General features: G+C 43.2%; 1 protein-coding gene across 7 annotated transcripts in view; it reads left to right on the top strand.

Annotated features, from left to right (window-relative positions):
• Positions 1–2,223: 2,223 nt before the first annotated feature.
• Positions 2,224–23,493, top strand: part of LOC141726970 (transportin-1-like) — a 183,391-nt gene continuing 162,121 nt past the window's right edge. For 5 of the 7 annotated variants that reach the window (XR_012577926.1, XR_012577928.1, XR_012577927.1 and 2 more), the window contains exons 1-2: positions 2,224–2,338; positions 2,739–2,766. The gene's annotated coding sequence lies outside the window, so the exon portion shown is untranslated. Of the gene's footprint in view, positions 2,339–2,738; positions 2,767–12,721; positions 14,142–23,493 lie in introns of those variants that run through there. The other 2 variants (XM_074532121.1, XM_074532122.1) reach the window with 2 other exon arrangements.

Here is a 23,493-nt window from a genome sequence, read left to right as displayed (position 1 = left end):
CAGCTTTATGCAAATATGAGTATGCTATGTTATAATTGTGACTGTTATAGATACATATTGTAATATTGGCTTTTTGCAAATATTAAAATGGATTTTATAGGTGTGGTGTTAAAGTAACTTTGTTATAAAGATATAGTTTTTATTTCTGTTGTTAATAAAGTTTAGACATTGTAGTGAAATAGCTGATATAAGTATGCTTGTGTTAAAATGCCTGTTTGGATGGGATAACCTCCAATGAACATATGATGAGGACACCTGCTACAGATATGCCAACTATCAGCACTCACCGTCTGAAGACAGTGGGGACCAAGGCCCAAAAACTGGAGGTCATAAGAATGGACTAAAACCACAACCAAGGAATACGCATGCTCTAAAAAGGTGGACCCAAGAGGAAGATATGCTAAACAATTCTTGGAACATGTAAACTAGTTTGGGGAAAAGTTTCCTATGCATAAGGGTCTATGAATATGCAACAGGCTGATGTAAGGGAAAAGGTATTTAAGAGGTATTTCCGAAGATAACCGTGTGCTCTTGGCTGTGTGAAAAATGTGTATTTTATGATTGGCTTTTCACAAATATTAAAATGAATATTATATGTATTATGTTAGAAAGTTATGCTGTATTAATTTTCTTAAGTAGTGTGTTAAATATAGTTTTAGATTATAACATAATGTTAAAATAGAAACCATGCTATGTAAGATACTTTTTTTAAAGAAAGGACTCGCACCAAGATAGCAGCCACAGGACACCTAATTCTTTCAGAGAAAAAGAATTTATTGCTCTCTTGTCAGAAGAAACGAACTTCTTCCCACCTCGCTCAGCCCTGAAGACGCCGTTAGGATTAAGAGGAAGAAGTTGACACTGACCAGACAGACTCCTGTATTAGAATGGAATTTATGCATCGTGTATGAGGTGTATGAATGTTGGGAATTTAGCTGACTAGAGACTGGAAAAGTACAAGGCCGTGGCTAATTCCAAGTCCTGCACCTGCAAGATAGCGTGTCCTTGGGCCTAGCTGGGTATGATAACAAGTAGACAGAGAGACACAGGAAATAGAGAATGTAGGCCCAAAGGAATGAAGAAGAGTTGATGGTATAGTTTGACCAATAGATCGCTTGGCTTACAGAATATTCATACGCTTATTACTTGCTGTATAAGTGTCTGATGCTCTCTTCAATAAACGGAACTTGCTTATCACTCATATTGAGTGTCCGAGTCTCCCCTCACTGACAAATGGCTCATCCCCAACAAAGGCCTCATTCTGCAACATATGAATATGCAACAGGCTGTTGTTTTTAAGGGTTAATCCTCTGTTAAGTGTGTCCTTTTTCAGGCTTATGTTGGCCAGAGGTCCCTAACTCTTTGTTTCTATTGTCTCATATTGTCCTAATCCAAATTGTCCAAATTTTTATTACTCTAATTATATTGCTATTTGAATAACCATTTTATTAGTATTAAACGTTTAAAATTTTAAAAACAAGTGATTGGCATTTTAAACAGCTGAATGACAAGCACCTGGCCGTTTTTAACCCTTTGCTTTATTTCTGTCTCCTACTGTCTTTTTATTAAACTTTTAAAATTTTACCGGGAAAGTGAACCTCATTTTTCCCATGACGTTGTGTGGAAGGACTTTTACAATGTAACTTAAGGCTAAAGAAGATTGAATGAGTTTTTGGCAGAGAGATCCCCCTCACTACCAGCACTGAATAAACAAATACCTGCTCTGTAGCTGTCTGAAGAGTTTTATTTTCTTGCCTAGTTTTGGGCATCAGTAGGCAGTTCGGAAAGGCTGTACCTTCGTCCTTGTACCTCAGCAATCGGGAAAGGAAGACGGCAACATGCGGCCGGGAGTTTAGAATAAAAGGAAGCTGCGTTCTCCGAAGCCTCGAGAGAGAAACCCCACGGGGGTATGCCCCAGTGGATTCTCCCTTTATTCGAAGAAAGTTGCAGGACTCCTCTGTCTCCTTTATGAACACCGGCTTTTCATAGCGTGGTTTTCCTCACAAGTGGGAGCCCGGGAGAAGTTGAGGGCGGGGACCGGAGCTGAAAGGCTGGGTGGGGCCGGGCGGCCATTTCACTGCCATCTCTATCACACCCGAGGCCACGGACCCTAGACTAGGCTGCCGTTGCTACGGCGACCGGCCAGTGGCGCCCCACCCTGCACCGCGCGCCGAGCCCCGCCCCGGCCAATCGGAGGGATGGTAGCAACGGAGCGAGGTTCCCTTTGTTCAGCCATTTTAGAATCGTTAGTGGGTTTTGGCACTGAGCTGCGGAGGCAGAGGATTGTCTGCTTCGCTCCCTCGCTACTTCTCTGCTGTCGGGGTCTGGGATGGTGTGGGTAGGTGTTTGGGCTACTAGGGGCGGGCTGGGACGTCCCATCTCCGGCAGCCACTGCCTGCATGCCTACGGGCGGCAGTATGGCCGGTTGGATAGCTGGGCAGCCAGCCGTGGGCCCGGCAGCCGTTATGGGTTTTCGCGCCGCCGCTGGGAGGGGAGCCATGCGGACCCGGACCTAGGTTGCTCCCTCTCTACCCGCTGTCGTTGGCGGGCTGTGTCGTCTCGTCCGGATGGCTTGGATGATGGGGGAGGACCGGGCATCCACCCACCTCTCCAGCTCCCTCGGCTCCTCTTGGTGCTACAACTGGTGTCGTCCCCGCAGCCTTGCGGTGAAAGTCACCTGGGGAATATAAGAAAGTGTCCATATTTCCTGCCTTTTTTTTTTTTTCTCTGCGCTGTAGAGGGTCCCTGCTAACCAGGTCTGGCTAGGTGGGTTTTCGGTTTTTTTGGTGTTGTTTTTTGTTTTGTTTTTTCTTAAGAAATATTCGAAAGGAGTGAAATTCCGTAATTATTTTGTACTTATGTTTGTTTGCTTCCTTGGGGAGCTTGTTAGTTTAGGTGCTTAATGGAAATAGCTGATGGAACTCGTAAAGCCTTTGTGGAGTGACTGTACAAAAGGCACAAATGCATTTTGGGGTTGGCATAAATGGTTTACTCAGTCTTCAAGCTCTTGATTTCCTTGCTGTGAAGGTAATTCCACTCCCTTGAATTTGCGCTCAGGACCCAAGAGATCTTCCTACTGTGAGGCTTGTTCTGCTATGCACTCTGGCCATCACAGGTTCATAACTTGTTTGCTTGCCTTCTTGGCTGTTTAAGTAGTCCTTAATGTGGTATTTAAATATTTCCCAGATATTAGAAAATCCTTACAACAGTAATTGACCAAAACATTAATTTGTGAGTAATCAAACAGAAAAAATAATTGCATGTCCAAGGATACAAGGACATACAAGGAGCCTTTGTTAGAATTGCGAAGTGAGCCTATGATTCTAATGAAGAATCTCATGTGTGTAAAAATAACTGTTTGTGGTCTGTTTCTAAAAGTCCTCACTTTGCATCTGCTGCGTGAACTGTAGTTATTTTGGCATTATATATGGGAGGTTGGAGGAAAGCTGCTCACAGTTGAGAAGAATAGTTTTTATATGATCATTAGTACTTTAGAGTGTATTTGTTCAAAATTCTTCTTGAGGAAGAACTTCTTTACTGTGTGGGTGACCGTGTACTGGAACAGATTGCCTGGAGAAGTTGTGGAGTCTCCCTCACTGGAGATATTCAAGAACTGTCTGGATGCAATCCTGTGCCATGTGCTCTAGGATGACTCTGCTTGAGCAGGGGGGTGGGACAAGATTTCCCACTGTGGTCCCTTCCAACCTGATCCATTCTGTGAAAATATCTAGTTAGCTTATGCTGAAAGCACTATAATGAAAAGGAATAATTATGATCCTGCAAAAACAGGGTAAAAAAGCCGTTTACTCTGTCTTAAAGGTGGAAGGCTCTGATTAGAATTAATATTGACTAAGGACCATTTTTACCATTGGATATAGGCAGTAAAACAGACTTCAGAGACTTCTGAAATTGATATAAATGTAAGCACAACTGCTAAATTGAGCTAAGCATGCCTTGTGGCAAGAAGGTAAAAATAACATTATTGGTGGGTTTATGAATGTAGACTTATTGGATTATCTGGCATATGTTTTTTTCTAGTATATTTGTTTAGATTGCAGTTTAGGGAGTGCTTGTATGCAGATATTCAAGAGAACCAATATATGTGCTTAATTTTAGGTTCGTGTTGTAAATTGGAGCAAGACCAGGGACTGAATTATCTTATAATCAGGTGATAGGTACACACAGAGCTGTCCGGCAGACTGGCAGATATGGAATAGAGTTTAATTCAATCAAATTTAATTCCTATTCCCACTTTGGGCACACCAAGATGCTATAGCTACAAAGGAGATTGGCAGAAGACCAAGTATAATCCTCCTTCATAAAAGCTGATATTCAGAATCTGTATGGTCTGAAGATCAGGGCTAAAATGAATACTGAGATTTTATTTTTTAAAAGTTTCATTGATAAAGATCTCCTTTTGTAGACTCTGCATTGTCACTGTCATAACCGTTTGGACCACAGGTTTGTGAAACTTCTGCACCAATCAAAGTATTGTCAGTAGAATTGTGTCAGTGATATCCAACAGGGGGAGGATTTTTCTTGGCTTTTTTTTTTTTGGAAAGGGCTAGGACTGTTTTTACCATCATTTTCATGTTGCAGATTCTTTGAACATTCAAGTACATGTACCAGAATATTTTTGTTACCTATTCCACTTCTTTAAATTAATTTATAGCTTGATTTGGATAGCTCGGATAGGTTTTCTATATATTTTGATAGATTTCATATCTATATGATGATTGAAAAAATGAATATGTATTTATGTGTATAATATACAGAAGCTATAGGGACTCAGGATAAAGACTGTAATTAGTATTGAAAGTGTATTTTAAAAATATTTAATTGGTAGATATATATTTGTGTAGACCCAGTGTTGTTTGGTTTATATATGAGATCTATCATATACATGATAAATCAGTGTACATAATAATCTGTTTATGAATGTGCACATGGAGGCCATGAAATGTGGCATTTTTTTAATGCTATAGAAATAAATTTCCAAACATCACTTTTAGTCTTCAGTTTTCCCTTTCCAGACCAGATTCCAGAGTGTAACTTAATCAATTAAAAAAAATCACTGGTAATTTTCTGCATACTGAATGCTTTGAAATTTTGTTTGTGTATATGTACATTTTTAGTCAAACAAAATTAACATGTTAAGAAAACTTGGGGGTTTTGAGCCTTGAGGATAAAGTTACTGTTAAATTAGTCCTCTGTTAAATTAATTTTATATAACATTTTCTACAAGTCATTGTGCAATCCCTTGAACATTCAAAATATGCTGCTTATGTAGAAGCTGCCATTAAGGGCATTGATTTAAACAATTGATTGATGTTAAATATAATGGCAGAGGAAAAGGCAAGATAAAATGTTTTTTGGAGAATATGAAATAGTATGTAAGTAGGTACAAAGATGCAAGGAAACTGTTACTCTATTAGAAACCAAAAAGGAAATACTTGCAGAAATTATGGTGAGGTATCACAGAACAGGGGCTTCCAAACCTAGTTAGGAGGTATATGATCATCATTAGTAACTTCTGGCATCCAGAGTCACATGTCTTTCTAACCACACAAAACCAGAATCTCATCTATGGCTTTTCTGCTCCCAGCTTTCCTACTGGATGTTCTTGTCTTGCAATCTAGGATTGCAGTCCAATGCTCATATTCACCTTCCCCATCCATTCATGCACCTGCAGAAGTTTACTATAATTTTTCACTTCAGCCACATTCTTTCCCCTTGCACATGTTCAAATCCTGAATCTTCACTTCCAGCAAGTACAAAGTGGAACCTTAGTTACCCCTGTGTGTATGCCATCACCCTAATCCTGGTCTTCCTCCTTCATCATGTTTCGATCCTCTTTCTATATTCTAAACTAGAAGTGTAGGTCTGCCTGGAGGCAGCAGAGCTGTTCATTGTTGTTGAATGCAGATGGTGGCTGCAGTAGTTCCTGTGTTTACAGAGCCTTTATAGGACTTAGTAGGTAGTTACTCTGCTGCCTGTGTAAATGCAGTGAGAGCCAGGAGCCATGGCTCATTTCAGGACTGAGCATATCACAAAGCAAACATGAGTGGTATATGCACTATGGTTTGGCCACCTTTCTTATAGAGAAACAAGGAAAGTCAGTAGCAGACAACTGTGGAGAGACAAGAGTAATTCTCATTGAAGAATAAAAAGCACAGGTCTGAATTTTAAACCAAATAAGCTAAATCTATGCAGAAGTCCAAATAGACGCCTTTATTTCAGTCTGCTTCACATCAGCTGAGCTTGAGTCCATTCCTTAAAAAAAACCCCAAACATAAAGCAGCCTTAAATTTAAAGAAATTGTTCCACACAGGATCTTTAAAATTGACATATAAGCAAGTTTAAGCTAAACTGATATAACTTTCTTGTGCAGTCAAGCCCTGAGCTAGCTGCTTGAAAATCAGGGGGGATTTTACTGCATTCTGTTAGATGTAATGTAGGCAAGAGGAGTTGACATAAGAGGTGAAAGTTTCAGTTGTTGACTTAGGTCCATAAGTAGTTAAAAACAAAGAAGATCGGGTTTGAATGAACCTTTTGAGCACATGGGAACCAATTGCATTAACAAGAACACTCTAATCATGTAATTACGTTCTTCACTCTTAGTGAGAGACTAGTCAGCACTAGGTTGAAAACACGAGTCTGAAGAGACATGCTATTGGAGCTCCACTGAAAAGGAATTAAGGTAGACAAAGTGATGAGAGGAAATGATTGGTTAAAAAATTATGGTTTTGTGTTTTTTTTCTTGCACAGTGCAAATGTGTGTATTTGCGTGTCACATCTTCAAATATCTGTTTATTTAAAAATCCTTTAACCTTTGATGTGTAAAAATCCAGTTGGTCATTTGGTCACATTACCAAACATCTTCAGACATCTTCCCTTCCAAAGTCCTCCTATCTGTAGAAAATACTATAAAAAGTCTTGTATTTCTTGACTAAAAACTGGGTAATGCACTGTAATTTCACACAATGTTTTGCTTCTGGAGAATACCCTATTAAAGTTGTTCTCTGAGCCAATGAGTACTTGTAATATATTTTGCAATTTATAATCTATCTTTCAGTTTAGCAAGGAAGCATATTTTAGGTTAGGCACTCTCCATTCTAATGATTCTCTTAATTTCTTGGTGATTGCACAGAATCAAAATATCAAACGAAAATTAAATAAAGCACAATTGGCGGTATTTTCACAGCTTCCTTCATTTAGAGTGTATATTTCAAGACATGCTTGATTTGTTTGCTACTTACATTTGCAATCCTTTAAAATGTGGATTGGAAAAGATGATACTGAGAAGGGAATTTTGAGATAGAGGAGAATCTTGCATGTAACCACTACTGAGTTCAATCTCTCATTAATAGTTGTAAAATGTGTTTCAAAAATAAGACAGCTTTCTTTTAGATAAGAAAAAATGAATATAATATATGAAGTTCCATGCTTTAATAGTTTTCCATTTAAAATTATGGACTTTTATCTCTGGACATGAGATTAAAAATTGGCAGGCATTGAGATTACTGCTTTTGCTTTGTTTCTTTTATGCTATGTAAGAGGGCAAATGGAGCATAGTGAGGCTTGGATAACCTTAGATCCACTGGGGTGGAACGCTCCCTGTTTTTAAAAAATAAGCAAATAAGACAGCAGAGGCTGTCTTTTTAGGGTCTTTTTGTAGGTCTTGCTTTGAATAAGCATATTTGTCCTGGCTTAAAGGACAGGTGTCTGCCAAGGAAGGTGGGAACCTCCCTTGGAATGGAAAATGTGACCCCCTTCCCTCTGAATTATTATAACTTTGAAATTACAGGGCTTTCAGGAAAAGATCTGGCAAAACAAATAACAGTTCTTTACTAGTGTGTGTGTGTGTATATATATATATATCAAGGCAAAGAAATGGCAACAACAACATCAGCAACAACAAACAAAAAAACCAGACCTGACAACAGCCTTCTCTGGGCTGCCAAGTGCTTTTCCTTTTGGTGCAGTTACGGTCACGGCCAGCAGGGGCGATGTTGGCTCCCAACTTGGCAGGGCAAGTGTGATGATTTCACCTTTAGCTGCAGGGGGAGCTGTGGCGTGAGCGCAGCCTCCTCTCCACATGGGTAATGGTGAATCAGTAGATGGGGGAGAGAGAGAAAAGGGGCTTCCTCTTCCTTTGCAAACTCGGGGGGGGGGGGGGGGGGGGATGGAGGAGAGGGACCTGGTCTCAGTACCCCTCCAGATAGTGAAGTGGACTGTCGCAGGAACTTCGGAGCAGCAGGCTAGAACAGCAAATGTGGGCATGCCTCAGGTGGCAAACAAAATGTAGCAGAAACTCCGCAGCTGCAGCAAGAGCCGTGGGGGTTAAGTGGACACGGGGTGTTGGGTTAAAGTGTTGCAAGAAACCCAAAGCAGTAGCAGAAAATCAGCAGGGTTGGGCAGCGGCGGCTGGGATCCCGCAAACAGCATGGAGGCATTGAGACAGCCCTGTGGAGGAGAGAGGGGTCCCAGGTTTTCCCCTGAGACATCCGAGTAGATGGCGAGGGTCCTTTCCAGTGAGATCGGGTGTTGATAAGATCCCAGTTCAACGGCCACTCTTATGAGCAAAGCCTCGCTCATGATAGGAGAAGCAGTAAAAGACAGAGCTCTGCGGTGGCAGCGAATTCTTCCCACAGCAACTGTAGCCTGGCCGTCTCCTCTCCAATCTGAGAGCGAGAGAGTGAGGAGCCAAGCCCATCCCCTCACCCCCCAGCCAAAATCTTGCAGCATCCCTGACCCTCCCAAGAGAAAATTGTGCCCGCATCTGCTCTTCCAGCCTGCTGCTCCGAAGTTCCTGCTACAGTCCATTTCACAACCTGGAGGGAAACCAACCACACCCCTGCCCTGCTCCTTCCCCCAGCATATCTCCTGTTCCTCTTAAGCACCCATCGCCACCATCTCCTAGGCAACAAATGGGAGAAAAAAAAAAAAGGGAAAAATTCTAACCCTTAACAATATTTCAGGATGTTTCCAAATTCAGCAGTAATGCAGATTTTATTGGACATAAGGGTTCTTTAAAACTTTCTTTGCCACACTTATTTCTTGAACTTTTGGAGAAAGAGAATACTCTTGAAAACAAATAACTATATCATAATTTATCTGAGGTTATACAAGTTGAGTTTATACTATGATAGAAATTTTGAAAGTTGGCCTGTGAGTTATTCGTTATCGGAGTTTGTATTTTCACAAAAAACAGATGATACTTAGATTTTTACATATAGGGAAAACAATAATAGAAAATAAGATTTATCAATTTGGCAGCAGTGAGAATTAATTTATGTGGATCCCAGCCTGGTCAGGGAGAGAGAAATGGCAATCATTTCTCACAGTGGCTTGTGAGAATTTTAGGGAGTTGTAGGAATGTGATAGCTTGTTAGTATAAACAATCTGCAGGTGGTGTTTTTCCACTTTGTTTTTCTGTTCTTCTCAAGGACTGTGTGCGAGAAAGATGTTTTTATTTAACTAGCCAATCAAGCAGAATGTATTGTATCGGTCTATATCAGCCGGAGAGTCCTTTGTATTAAAGCTTCTTTTTTTCCTCTTGCAATTCAGTCTCTCGTCTGTTCTTGTATCATTCTTGGCTCAAGGGTGACAAATTTATATTTTTCATCCCGTTTTCTTGATGCTCTTGTTTTATCTAAGGTTTACAGCAGAAAGAATGAAGTGTTAGAATTGAGAGATTTGGTGATAAAGTGATAAATAAGGAAGTGAGATGCTCATTTCAGAAATTGCCCAGTATAGAAGAATTTGATATCTGTGATAAAACATGACATCTATTAGAAGAAATTATAGAAAATATGCTATAGTATGTGATTTTGGGCCCTGGAATATCCCTTGTAGCATCTTCTGTGCAGATTACAAGAGATACCTCAAGGTCAAAGGCAATTTAACAAAGTGGTCATATGCAGTGTAATGTTTTCATTGCAATTTAATCCTTGGGTCCTCCATAAGAGGATATTAATTTAAGGTAATAAAATTCATAAAACTTTTCACAGTTTTGTATAGATGAAGTTACTGCAGCATTGCATCTGGGAAAACCTGAATGAAGGCAAGCAATTTTATTTGTATTTTTAACTTGAGTGAAGTCTCACTGTCCTGTTTATACTAGGTAAGTGTATATTAGGGAAAACTGGTTATTATACATGTGTTCTTTGATATTGTGCTAATTTAGTCATGAGTATGTGTGGGACTGAACTCTGCTATCCTCAGTTACACTTTGAAGTTCAATTTCGAAATTCAGAAGAAATACTAAAACTCAGTGTTGGTCTTGAAATAAACAGGGCCAGGAGACTTCTTCTCCTTTTTAATGCCTTTATTAAAAGTGATCAGCTCAGGATTGGGCAGCTCGGCAGGGCTGCAGTCCCCGTCGCGTCTCCCAGGGCGACTCGGAGGAGGAGGACATGCACAGCTCTGTCCACTAGGGGCAGAGCCGGGGGATCCAGTCCTCATGGGAGCCTTTAGGGCGTGATGTCCCCGTCAGATCTTAGTTTCCCTGATTCTGTCCAGCTTGGTCCTGGTGTCGGGACGACTCTCTGCTCAGGGTGAGAGGGGCTCCACATCTCTGCAGGCTCAGCAATCGGCTCCTCACGTCCAGACATCACTTTAGTCTCTCAATTCTTATTTGGCTTGTTGTTTTTGGGGTTTTCTCCGTGGGTTTGGAGTCGAGGTCCCACAAAGCATTCTGGTCTTGGAGTCACTTTGCAGAACCCCCCCCACCCTCTCAGGTGTCTTCCCTATGCTGTAAGAGAGCACTGCCTCTGGGAAGGGTCATCACTCCACCCAGTCAGGGCTTTTACTAATACAAAAGAGGAGATAAGCTACAACAACCTGTGATTACAATAACAAAGCATTAAGAACCCTGGCAGAGACAGATCTGGCTGCATCCCTGTAACTCTTTCTCACAAAAAAAATATTAACCGAATTTTTGTTCATAACAGGTCTTAACCATGCTGAACAACTTTCTTAGAATCATGGATTCATTTAAGTTGGAGAAGATCTTTTAAGGTCATCAAGTTCAACTGTAAACCTAACACTGCCAAGCCTACCACTAAACTGTGTCCCTAAGTTTCACATCTACACATCTTTGAATCCCTCCAGGGGTGGTGACTCCACCACTCTACTGGGCAGCTTGATAACCCTTTTTCCTAATATCCAATTGTAGTGGTTTTGGTTTGCCAATGTGAGATTTCGCCAATTTTGAGATTTCCTGGGCGTTACACCAATGAGTGTGGTGGGTTTCAGTGCCGGCCAATCACCAGTGCACTCATTTCCTGCTGTGAGGTAGGATTAGGAGAAAAGCAAAGCAGGCTCAAAACTTTAAAACAGTATAAAGAAAAACTTATTAACAGTAACTAAAAGAAAGAGTTAAAAAACAGTTTTCTCACGGCTCTGTCACAAATAGTTGCCACCCGGGGAAATCTGCAATTGTGAAGTCCCTGCCATTTTCCACAAGCTTTTCCCACAGCTGTGTTTATGGGCTATGTCAACTTATGGGGTACAGCTTTGAATATGAGCTGTTCAAAGGCAAAAGTTCTCATTATCTATCTCTAAAATCATCTTCATCTCTGGGAACAGAGGTCTTGTCTCTCTGGGGGCACAGGGTCTTCACTCTTCTTGTAGATTACAGCTACTTTAGCATCTGTTTACTTTAGCACGGAGGCCATTGCTCAATATCTACAATTTGAACACTTTCATCTCCCCATACCTTCATGCATTATAGGTGTTATAAATTATCAAATCGAAAGCCAAACTTTTAAGAAAATTTAGCAATGATTTATTAAATTGTCAGCGAGACTGAATTTCGATCGTCAAAAACCACCACAGCCAAGGGCAGCGTCGAACCTGGGATCGGCGCTGGGTGAACACACGGATCTGATCCCTGAATGTCAGTCTCCCCTGTTCACAAATGCTGCTTTGCGCAGTGAGTTCTTATACAGTTTATTCCGCCTGAGGCAGAGATGACGGAATGTTCTTTTGTGTCGCTTCATATGCAGAACCGGGGCTATACATGTGCAGAGTTAGACAAAGTCCAGTCCAGGTGTCTAGATGTTGTCAGAGAACTTCGGGGAAGTCAGTATTCACATGTAACAGGGTGGCGCCGTTAATCATCCTGGTAGATACAATCTTCGAGGTGAAAATCACTCTTGACTGGTCCTGGCAACCTAGGGAAGCCGGTGATTATCACCCAGGAAGTTTCCATTCTTACGTTAAAGAACCCGATGTTATCTTAACGTGTCCGGGAACTAGATGAATATGAATAAGACACTGCTCCCGGCTGGGGTGGTCAAAAGACATAGTTTGGATCTTACAGTATTTTATACATTAATAGCATGAATTATCTCTATCATATACTACATAGGGAAAAAGAGTCTTACTCCATAGCTTTACAAGAGGATTTCAGCCCCAAGATTAAAGCATCTCTTCATCCCTCCCATCTGGGACTTGACTTCTTCACTGACTTCAATGTCTTCATGTTGCTCCTTTACATGCTTGCATCTTGTTCCTTTCTCTCACTCGAGGGAGGATTGAAGGACTGAAAGGGTTAACATGTCGTCTGGAGCCTGCAGATGGTCACCTGACTCTGGCTGGCAGCTTGCAGTGAAACGGCTGTGGCTGGGAGGGGCGGCTAGGATCTAATCAGCCAGGCCAGAACTCAGCGGCAGCACTCCGGGAAGTGGTGGTGGGGAGGGGAGGTGCGGGGGTGGCTTCTCCTAACCCCTGCCCGGTGGTTGTGGGCGAATCAATCTCCATGGTGGTGGGATTCGGGAGCTGGCCCCGGCCCGGGGCTGCTCCTGGGGCCCAGCTGGCCCTGGGCTGGGAGGGGCAGGGCTGTAGCAAGCAGCCAGATGTTAGCAATTGCTGTCATGGCCTGGCCCGGCTCTGTGGCCTCCCCTCCCCTGCCTAGCCACCGATGGGGGAGGGGGGTCCGGAGGGTGCCCCGGGAAAGGGGGTCCCGGCCCCGCGGCAGGGGCCACTCAGCCGTTACCTTTGCCAGCCAGAAGAGGAAGAGGAACTTTTCGGGTTTCTTTTGTCTTTAACATGTGTTTTTCACAGAGGCATGTAGTTTTCTAGTGGGTAAAAGCTTTGCATCACTTCCATAAATGTCTCCCATGCAAAACCAGGACACCAGTGTAAACCTCCCCTGGCACAACTTGAGACTGTTTCCTCTTGTCCTTTCACTTGCTTAAGAGAATAGATCAACCCCCTACCTGACTACAACCTCTTTTTCCAGCTCAACTTGGTATTGTCTGCAAACTTACTGAGGGTGTACTCAATCCCCTAATCAAGATCATTGATAAAGATATTAAACAGAACTGGCCCCAGTACTGAGCCCTGGGAGACCCCACTAGTGACTGGCTCCAGCTGGATGTAGCACTGTTCACCATTGCTCTCTGGGACTGGCCATCCAGCCAGTTCTTAACCCAGCAAACAGTATTCCCATCCCAAACTATGTGCTGCAGCTTGTGCAAGAGGATGCTATGGGAGACAGTGTCAAAGGCTTTACTGAAGCTGATAGACCACATCCCCAAAGTGGGTCACCTGGTCATAGAAGGAGATCAGGTTGGTCAAGCATGTCCTGCCCCTCCTAAACCCATGCTGGCTGGAACTGATCCCCTGATTGTCCTGCACTTGTTGAATGATGGTACTCAAGATGATCTGCTCCATGACCTTCCCTGGCACTGAGATCAGGCTGACAGGCTTGTTGTTCCCCAGATCCTCCTTTTGGCTAACCTTGTAGATGGGCATCGTATTTGCTCACCTCTAGTCACCTGAAACCCCCCTGGTTAACCAGGACTGCTGGTAAATTATTGCAGGTGACTTGGTGAGCCCTTCTGCCAGTTCCCTCAATACTCTTGGGTGGATCCCATCTGGCCCCATAGACTTGTGAGTGTAAGTGGCATAGCAGGTCAGTAACCATTTCCTGGACCCCTCTGCCCTTCAGGGCTTCCTCACAAGGGACTCTGTCAACCAGGCCCTTTAACAGGCCAAAGTCTGTCCTTTGGAAGTCCAAGGTGGCAGTTCCCTAGTTGGCTCTCATTGTGTCAAGAAGTTATGTTCTGCATACTCCAGCAACCTCCTGGACTGTTTTCTCTTTGATGTGTTGTATTTCCAGCAGATGTCTGGTAAGTTGGAATCTCCCAGCTGCTTATAGAATATTTCATCTGACTCCTCATGGTGGTTGAGTGGTCTGTAACAAACTCCCACCAGGATATCTGTCTTGTTGGCTTCACCCCTGATCCTTACCCATAAATATGTGACCCTTTCATCACCACTGGCAAGCTCTAGACAGTCAAAATGCTCCCTAACATACAGGGGCTACCCTGCTGCCTCTCTTGCCTTGCCCGTCCCTTCTGAAGAGTTTATGGCCATCCATTGTAGCATTCCAGTTGTGTAAGTCATTCCACCATGTTTCCATGATGGCAGTTTGTCAGGATCTGTCCTAGTGAACAGATGACCTGATGGTTCGTAGGAATGATCTCAGAGTGCAAAAACCAACACGGTACAAGGGGGTTTGCAGTGATAATCAAATCAAATGCAGTTTTATTGAAATAACCACAGCAAAAATGTGATAGAGGGATTAAGGGAGAGAAAAAGATGGAGAAAGAGAGAGAAGGAGGGAGAGGGGATATAGCTACCAACGCAGAGACGAAGTCCTTTGGTTCAGTCCAGTTGAGGGTCCGCCTGCTACGCTGGGGAGATCTCAAAGGCTCTAGCTAACTCAGAGGTTTTTATTACTGAAAATTGTGAGGGGAGGGGGGGGGGAAACAGATACAATAGGGCACAGATGTAACAGGTAGTCTATGTTCTCAGCAGTAAGCGAGAGCCATTGTTTTCTTGGTTCAGTGGTCACAATCTGCAGGCAAACATCTTGCTTTGGTCAGCTTGCCTACCCCACACACCTCCCCAGGTTGGGGGTTTCAGTCCCAGTCCTTGGAAGGAGCAGAGGCGTCTTTTAGGAGTTTCATGTCTCAGTCCTTGATGGAGAGGCTTCTTACATCTCAGTCTGTCTGTCACGGTGGTTGTAAAACAGGTGAGGGTCTTCTGTGGGAGACCACCTGAAACTCAGGAGAAGTCCAGCCAGGCTGAGAGGTGGGACAGCTTCCAGAGCTGCTATTGTTGCAAATGGGGCACTGTGCCCCCTTCTTAGCATACAGCAAACACACCTGTGAAAACAATAGCTTAACACTGAGCTTTCAGGTCTCAGGGCCCATGGCGTGCGACTTTTCTCCTTCAGAGCCAGATATTCTAGACAGGGGGGGTCTTCTCTTCAGTGGTCTCCCAAGGATGATCGTGAGGCAGATGAGGGAAAATTCAGACAGACTCTCACACAGCTATATCATAGTGTTTTCCAGCTGTGCAATGTTTGTTGCTCCTCCTGTTTGTTGTCCATGCTACATGCATTGGTGTAGATGCACTTCAGCTGGGCTATTGATCTGGCCATCTTTTTAGGGGGAGAAGCCCTCATTCCCATGTGATTCTTTTCAGGCACTTCCATAGTTTCTGATAAATCAATAACCCCTGTGTCTTTGCTGCAACATAGATCTCCATTTCCTACCTCCACTGAGATGGCAGAGCAAAGGACCTTGCTAGCACACCCCTCAGTCACATGCCTCCCCCCCACTCCTTCCCCCAGCTTACCTTTAGCAAGCTTGGTTTTATCCCTTTCCTCCTTCAAAGATAGTGTAAAGCTCTTTCAATGAGCCCTGCTAACTCCTGTGCAAAGATCCTTTTCTCCCTTTGAGACAGGTGAACCCAGCAGGCCTGGTGTTGTATAGACTGACCCATGATCAAGGACCCCAAAGTTCTGCCAGTGACACCACACTCGGTGCCAGGTATTGAGTTGCTGCCTCTTCCTGATTCTTCCTTCATCATTCCTTGTGACTGGAAGGATAGAGGAGAACACTACTTGTGCCTTTGATCCCTTAACCAGTCGTCCCAATGCCCTGAAGTTTCTCTTGATTGCCCTCAGACTTCTTGTTGCAACCTCATTGCTGCCTACCTGAAAAATCAGTACTGGATAATAATCTGAGGGCTGTACTGGGTAGGAAGCTCTCTCTTCACATCTTTCATGCCTGTCATGGTTTGAGCCTGGCACAGAGCCAGTGCCCCCCATGAAAATGCCCTCACCCTGGTGTCTGCTGTGAGATGTGACCAGGAATAAGCAAAACAGGCTCCAACTTAAACATAAAGAACACTTTATTACCTAAACTACAGGAAAATAGGGAAAGACTATAAGGAAAAGAAAAAAAAAAAGAATTGAAAACCTTACAAAAACCACTTTCCCCCTCCCCACTACCTGACTTTCCCAATCCGATACATTCTCCCAAATCATCAACTGCCCAGCCTTGGCCCCACACTTTAGTATACTCAAACTGCAGTTCATGAAGAGGAAAGGAGTCCTTCTTGTTCCATAGGCTTCCCCTGGGAACACACTGAAACCTCGTGTGCTTCCCTGTCACTTCGGCACCGCCCGGAAAAAGTCCTTTTGCCGCTTGTGACATCTTCCTTCCATGCCCAGTGCTCTCACCACTGACGCATGGCCAGAGCTGCTTTTAGGGTTGTCTTTCAAGGATGCCTTGTCTCACTCCAAAAAGGCACAGTCTCTGCTTTGGGACATCTGTCCCCCCCATATTTTTCCAACCCCCTGGGGCCGGGGGGTCCTCACGAAGAACCCTCCTGGTTTTGAGCCACTGCTTCCCCCTAAGTGCAGTCTGTGTCACAGGAACAACTGAGTCCATGGCCACAAGAAAAGTCCAGCCAAAAGGCCACTCCAAATCATCTCTTCCCATTCAATCATCTCCACGTTCTTCGGGCCAGGTCCTTGTCTCATCTCATCTCTTATCTCCCTTCTTATTCAGCTTCGAGGAGGATTAGCATTTTTGCAAGGCCCCAATCATGAAAGAAAGGGGTTAAAACTTTTCAGTCTCTGTCTATCTCAGAACGATGATACTCCCACAGGTGCTGCTGCTCCGCCGGCCAGGCTGCACTCTTCCCCCCCCTTTCTCCTCCCGGGCTGGCTGCTATCACATTCAGACGCCGGCTCTCCTCTCTCTCCCTCCAGGGGGGGGAATGACTGCCCGATGTCTCTTGGGGCTCCTCCACCCTTCCATCCTTGAGAGCTTTCTCACCCCCATCTCTGTCCAGGCCCCGGGCCTACCGCATGGCTGCCCCTCCCCCACCCAGCAGCAGCGACTGGACAGGGGAGGGTGATCTGAGCTCGTCGCCGCGACGTCCCAAGAGAGAGTGCCAAGGGCAGTGCCCTGCTTTTTAACCCCTGTGTATTCTCGGAGGTGTGTCCAAACCCCACTGGCTACACCAGGTGCCAGTCTCAAACCCAAAACCTTCATTGGTTTGACCACAGCTTCCCAGAATTCCCACTCCTTCCTGGTCAAACCACCACAATGCCCCAGGGAGGCAGCGGACATTGCAGCGGACATCCTTAAGGAGTGAGTCTGATCTGCATATGGTACCTTCTGTTCCCTTCAGAAGGGAGTCTCCTAAAACTTTGATATTATTTGTACTGGTATGCAATGATGGTAAGACCAAGTTTTACAAAAGAGATTTTTAATTTAGGGGTGTAATTTTTAATCTAGTGCATTGTCAAATTCTGAAAATTATTATTGAAGATGATTTAAACGAATTAAAAAATAGAAAAATTAAGCCCCCAAGAACTAAAAAAGATTGGCTGCCATGTCATGCAGAAAATAGCCCAAACCTTTTTGCAATTGAGTATAGTATTTTTTTTAGTTAATATTTAAATTGCAGTAGTACCCAGAAGCTCTACATCTGAATTAAAGTTCTAACACATTAGGCAAGTGTTAAAAAGCATCAGTCTTTTTTGCATATGACTTACAACTGAATTACAAAATAAAAGATAAATGGTCTACAAGAGGCAGATAGAAAGAGAATGCGAACTATGAGAGAGACTCAAGGCATCGGTGAACATTGCACCAAAGGAGAATTTCTACATAAAATCTGAGAAAGGGCAGAAAGTATGTTGTAATGCTGCTCGTCAGTAAATTTAGCCTTGAGGTGAAGACTGTAGAATCATTAGCTGAGAAAAGAAGCTCAGATTTTGAATCATGATAATATATAACAACTGTTATATAGGACTGAAAAATAATTCCTTCTCTTCTCTGTGGATGATTTAAGCTGTCAATGTGATTTCAACTCTTCATAGCTTTAAGTTTCATGTAGTGGTTTCATTATTATTTTAACACTAAGATGATGTGTGAAATGCCATCAAAGTTGTTTAGTAGAGATGGTAAAGGTATTTGCAACAGGTTTTTATTAAAATAGCCTTAAAGTTCTTTAATGACCTGTGGATTTAAAGTAAATTTATTATTTAAAATTAGATTTTCCCCACTATTTATATTTCTTTTACCTTTGGGGAAGAAAAAAACCACAACCGTTTAAAAACTTTGAAACATTTGTTCTTTATTAGTTGCATTATTGGTCACATTTTAAGGAAATTATTTAACATCTGTAGCTATTTAGACTATAGTCACAGTTAGGGATCCTCTCTGATTCGAATACAATTCTGATATATTTCACAAACCTACATTAGAGTATTTAAATGCCTAGAATATTAAAAACTTACAACTCAAGTAAAAATTACATTGAAATTCCTCATAAAATTATATTTTTATGTGTTCAAATTCCTTAGGTTTATGTGGATTTTCAAAACTGAAGTAATAATTACTTTTAATTTAATTTTTGGTTTTTAACATTTCTTTTTTTGGCGTATGTTGCCTGGAAAGAACACAGAACTTTTCCAAACAGTGTTAAAATGATAATATAAAAGCAAGCCTTTACTTGAAAGCTTTCCAGTACACAATATGGAGAAAACTGCACCTGGAATTAGATTAGTACAATTTTATAAGATTAGGTAATTAGTATATCTAGCAAATATTATCCAATTAGAAGAGGCGTTGGTTAGGTAAATTCCCCCCAGGTTCTTTTCTTCCCCACTGGAGTTATTCCAGGGGCTTTCTTGTTATGTCTTCTAAGTTCTAGTGGAAAACAGTGTCCTTGCTAGCCTAAAAAGCAAGACTAAACAGAATTCCAATAAGCTAGCATAATATGTGGGAAAGTGCAGCTACTATGCTAAAGTGCCAAAGAGTTAGAAATTATACAGCTATATATTAAAATATATAAAGCTGCAGATATGAAGGAAAAAATCTTTAGGCATCACATAAAATGCTGCATTTGAAATGCTACATAAAATGAGATAAAATAATTGCTATGGGGACTGGTAATGCTTGTAATGTCTATTTAAGGCTGCATTAGTCACCAAGAAATTTTACCTGATTGTTCATCTACACAACAGCAATCTCTCTGTGTAGAAAAAGTAGAAAAAGTAACATAGCTTTACTCTGTGTGTTCCTTTATGCTCATTCAATGCTGCTTCAAAGCTGGTATTATAGATGTAGTTGTAAGACTGCTTTTTCAAAAAAAAATTGGTAGAAATGAGTGAAGAAAGTAAAAACTAAGAACACAGTAAGAATTATACTCTCATGTACTACTTTTTTTTTTTTTTTTTTTTTTTTTTTTTTTTTTTTTAACCAGACACTGTAAATGTATGGAATCATAGAAAGGTTTGGGTTGGAAGGGACTATAAAGATCATCTATCTCCAACCTCCCCCACATGGGCAAGGACAACTTTCACTAAACCAGGTTGCTCAAAGCCCAATCCATCCTGGTGTTAAACACTTCCAGGGATGGGGCAGCCACAGCTTCTCTGGGCAACCTGTGGCAGGGCCTCACCACCCTCACAGTAAAGAATTTCTTACTAATCTCCAGTGTAAACCTACCCTCTTTCAGTTAGGAGCCATTCTTCCTTATCCTATCACTCCATACCCTTGTAAAAAGTCCTTTCCCGGTTTCTTGTAGCCCCTTTAGGTACTTGAAGACTGCAGTAAGGTCACTATGAAACTTTTTCTTCCCAGGCTAAATGACACCAACTCCCTCAGCCTTTCCACATAGGAAAGGTGCTCTACCCCTCTAATCAACTTGGTGGGCTCATCCGGACTTGCTCCAACAGGTCCATGTCCTTCCTGTGTTGGGGGCCCCAAAGCTGGATGCAGTACTCCAGGAGGGGTCTCAAAATCAGAGGGGCAAAAATCCCCTCCCTCAACTGGCTGGCCACGCTGTTTTGAATGCAGCCCAGGATACGATTGCCTTTCTGGGCCGCCAGTGCATATTGCCAGCTCATGTCCAGCCTCTTATCCACCAGCACCTCCAAGTAATTTTCCTCAGTGCTGCTCTCAATCCGTTCATCACTCTGCCTGTACTGATACTGAGGGTTGCCCCAACCCAGGTGCAGTACCTTGCACTTGGCCTTGTTGAACCTGATGAGGTTCCCATGGGCCCACTTCTCAAGCTTGTCCAGGTCCCTCTGGATGGCATCCTGTCCTTCAGGTGTGTCAATTGCACTACTCAGCTTGGTGACATCTGCAGACATCCCACTGTCTGTCATTGATGAAGACATTGAATAGCACTGGTCCCAATATGGACCCCTGAATGACACCACTTGTCAACAATGTCCATTGGGACTCTGAGCCATTGATCACTACCCTCTGGATGTGACTGTCTAACAAATTCCTCATCCACCAAACAGTCCATCCATCAAATCCATGTGTCTCTCCAATTTAGCAAGAAGGATGTTGTGGGGGACCGTGTCAAACGCTTTACAGAAGTCCAGATAAATGACATCTGTAGCCCTTCCCTTGTCCACTGATGTAGTCACTCTGTTGTAGAAGGCCACATGTTGGTGAGGGAGGTTTTGACCTTGGTGAAGCTGTGCTGGCTGTTCCAAATCACCCTGTCCTCCATATGCCTTAGCAGAGCTTCTAGGAGGATGTGTTCCATGATCTTCTCAGGCACAGATGGGAAGCCATGACTTTTCACGGAGAGTGGCTTGGCAACTACATTAGCCAGTTCCCTCAGAACTCTGGGATGCATCTCATTGGATCCCATAGACATGTATGTAATGGTTCCTCAGGTGGACATGAACCTGATCTTCACTTACAGTTGGAGGGACTTTGCTTCCCCAGTTTCCATTTTTCTGTCCATGCACTCGAGAGGTGTGGGAAGAGAGGTTGCCATTGAAAACTGAGGCAAAAGTTGTTGAGTACGTCAGCCTTCTTGTCTGTAGTTACCAGTTTGCTGGCCTTGTCCCTTTCCAAGTTCAGCTCCAGGTTTGCCTTGGCCTTCCTCACTACATCCCTTAACAACTGGACTACATCCCTAGACACTTCTGATTGTACCTGTCTCTTCTTCCACTGCCTGTGCATTTACTTCTTGCTCTTTGACCAGCCATGCTGGCATCTTCTTTCCTTGCCTGATTTCTTGTCCCTGGGGTTCACTAGGTCTTTTACTCCATGGAAGATGTCCTTAAAAATCTGGTAGCCCTGTTCCACTCCCTTGTCTCTGAGGGCAGTCTCCCAGGGGATCCTACTGACTTTCTCCTTGAAGAGCTGTAAATTTGCTTTCCTAAAGTTCAGGGATCTAACTTTCCTCCTTATGTGACCCTTGTCCCTCAGGACTACAAACTCCACCAGTGCATGATCACTGCAGCCCAGGCTGCCTCCAGTCGTGACATCCCCAATTAGTTCGCTTACATTGGTGACCGTCAGATCCAGTATTGCATCCCTTCTGGTAGGGCTATTACCTGGCTCAAGAAGTTATCCTCCATGCATTCCAGGAGTATCTTGGATTGCCTACAGCTCTCCGTGCTCATTTCCCAGCAGATGTCAGGGTGAAGTCTCTCAGTAGAAGAGCCTGCAAGTGCAATGCCTCCTGTAGCTGGAGCAAGAAGACTTCATCACTAGCCTCCCCTTGAAGACGTGGCCTTTAGTAGTTTAGTGGGTTGACCTTGGCTGGAAGCCAGGTGCCCACCAAGCTGCTCTATTACTCCCCAGTGGGACAGGGGAGAGAAAATAAGATAGAAAACAACTTGTAGGTTGAGATAAGGCAGTTTACTAAAGCAAAAGAAGTGAAAATTTGCGCACACATAAGCAAAGGGAAAAAAGGTTTATTCTCTATTTCCCATTAGCGAGCAATATTCAGACACTTCCTAGGAAACAGGGCTTCAGCATGTGTAGTGGTTGCTCTGGAATGTAAATGTAGTAGAATAACAAATAAACGAATACCCCCCAGTTCCTCCTCTCTCCCTTAGCTTTTATATCTGAGCTGACATCATATGGTACGGAATACCCTTTGGTCAGTTTGGGTCAGCTGGTCTAGTTGTGTCCCTACCCAGGATTTTGCCTACCCCCAGCCCTTTGATGGGGAGAGAATGCTGAGAGACAGTGCTGATGCTGTGCCAGTGCTGCTCAGCAGTAGCCAAAACCACTGGTGTGTTATCAACACCTTTACAGCTCTTAATGCAAAGCACAGCTTGTGAGGGCTGCTAGGGGGAAGTGAGCTCCAGCTCAGCAGGACTCAATACAATCTCTACCCATTATTCCATAGCATTTGCATCATACTTAGAACTCACATAATTTTATATATATACATTTATGGTATAGCTGATCCTTTGTATTTATTTATCATTACTGGAATCCCTTCTTACCTACACATACAACTTAAACTACATCCTTAAACCATCTCTGTATCCAACACAGAGGTTTGTACATTTTCATTAACTACTATTCCCTGTCCTTTCACAGATAGACATTATTTTCCTTTTTCATGGGCTTCTTCCACCCCTCCAGATCCATGACTTGGGCTCCAGTCCATCAGGATGGGTGGTCAGGACAGGAGAAGCACCACAATTGATCATTGGGCACTGGCCCGGTTTGGGTTGTTATCACATTCTCCTTGCTCCTCACAAAATTAATTCTTCATTAGTTCATGTCATCCCTGCTACTTTACTTCCTGCAGCATAAAACTCACACAAGATTATTTTCCCCCCAAGGTTAAATTGCTTTGAGGCACATCAGGTCTCCCCATCCTTCTGCATTACCCAGCAAATTACGCCTTGGTCCTTGGGCAAAGACAATCCCACAAATGGGTTTGCCATTTGTCATGGGAGTAGAAATCCACACCAACTTCCCCAGCCACTTCCATATGCATAGTATGGGGAGCTTATCTTCTCCCAGTGTGTAGGGGTTTTGTTTGGGCAGGACCAGGGCAGTTAGCAGATCCCCTAGTGTTGACCAGCCAAGTGGCTTCTGCTAAATTTGTATCCCAGTGCTTCCACACCCCATTACTTAATGCTCTTAACATAGTCTTCAACAATCCATTATACCTCTCAATCTTTCCAGAGGCTTGTGGGTGATAAGGGATGGGATATATCCACTCAATACCATGTTTCTTTGCCTAAGAGTTTATAAAGTTATTTTGAAAATGAGTCCCATTGTCTGATTCGATTCTCTCTAGGGTACCATGTCACCACAAATTATGTTTCTCAAGGCCTAAGATAGTGTTTTGAGCAGTGGCATGGTTTACAGGGTGTGTTTCCAGCCAGGC

This window comes from Zonotrichia albicollis, chromosome W (genome assembly GCF_047830755.1).
Source record: "Zonotrichia albicollis isolate bZonAlb1 chromosome W, bZonAlb1.hap1, whole genome shotgun sequence".
Classification (NCBI taxonomy): domain Eukaryota; kingdom Metazoa; phylum Chordata; class Aves; order Passeriformes; family Passerellidae; genus Zonotrichia; species Zonotrichia albicollis.
The sequence above is the reverse complement of the archived record's forward strand: the minus strand, read 5'-3'. Positions and strand labels throughout refer to the sequence as shown.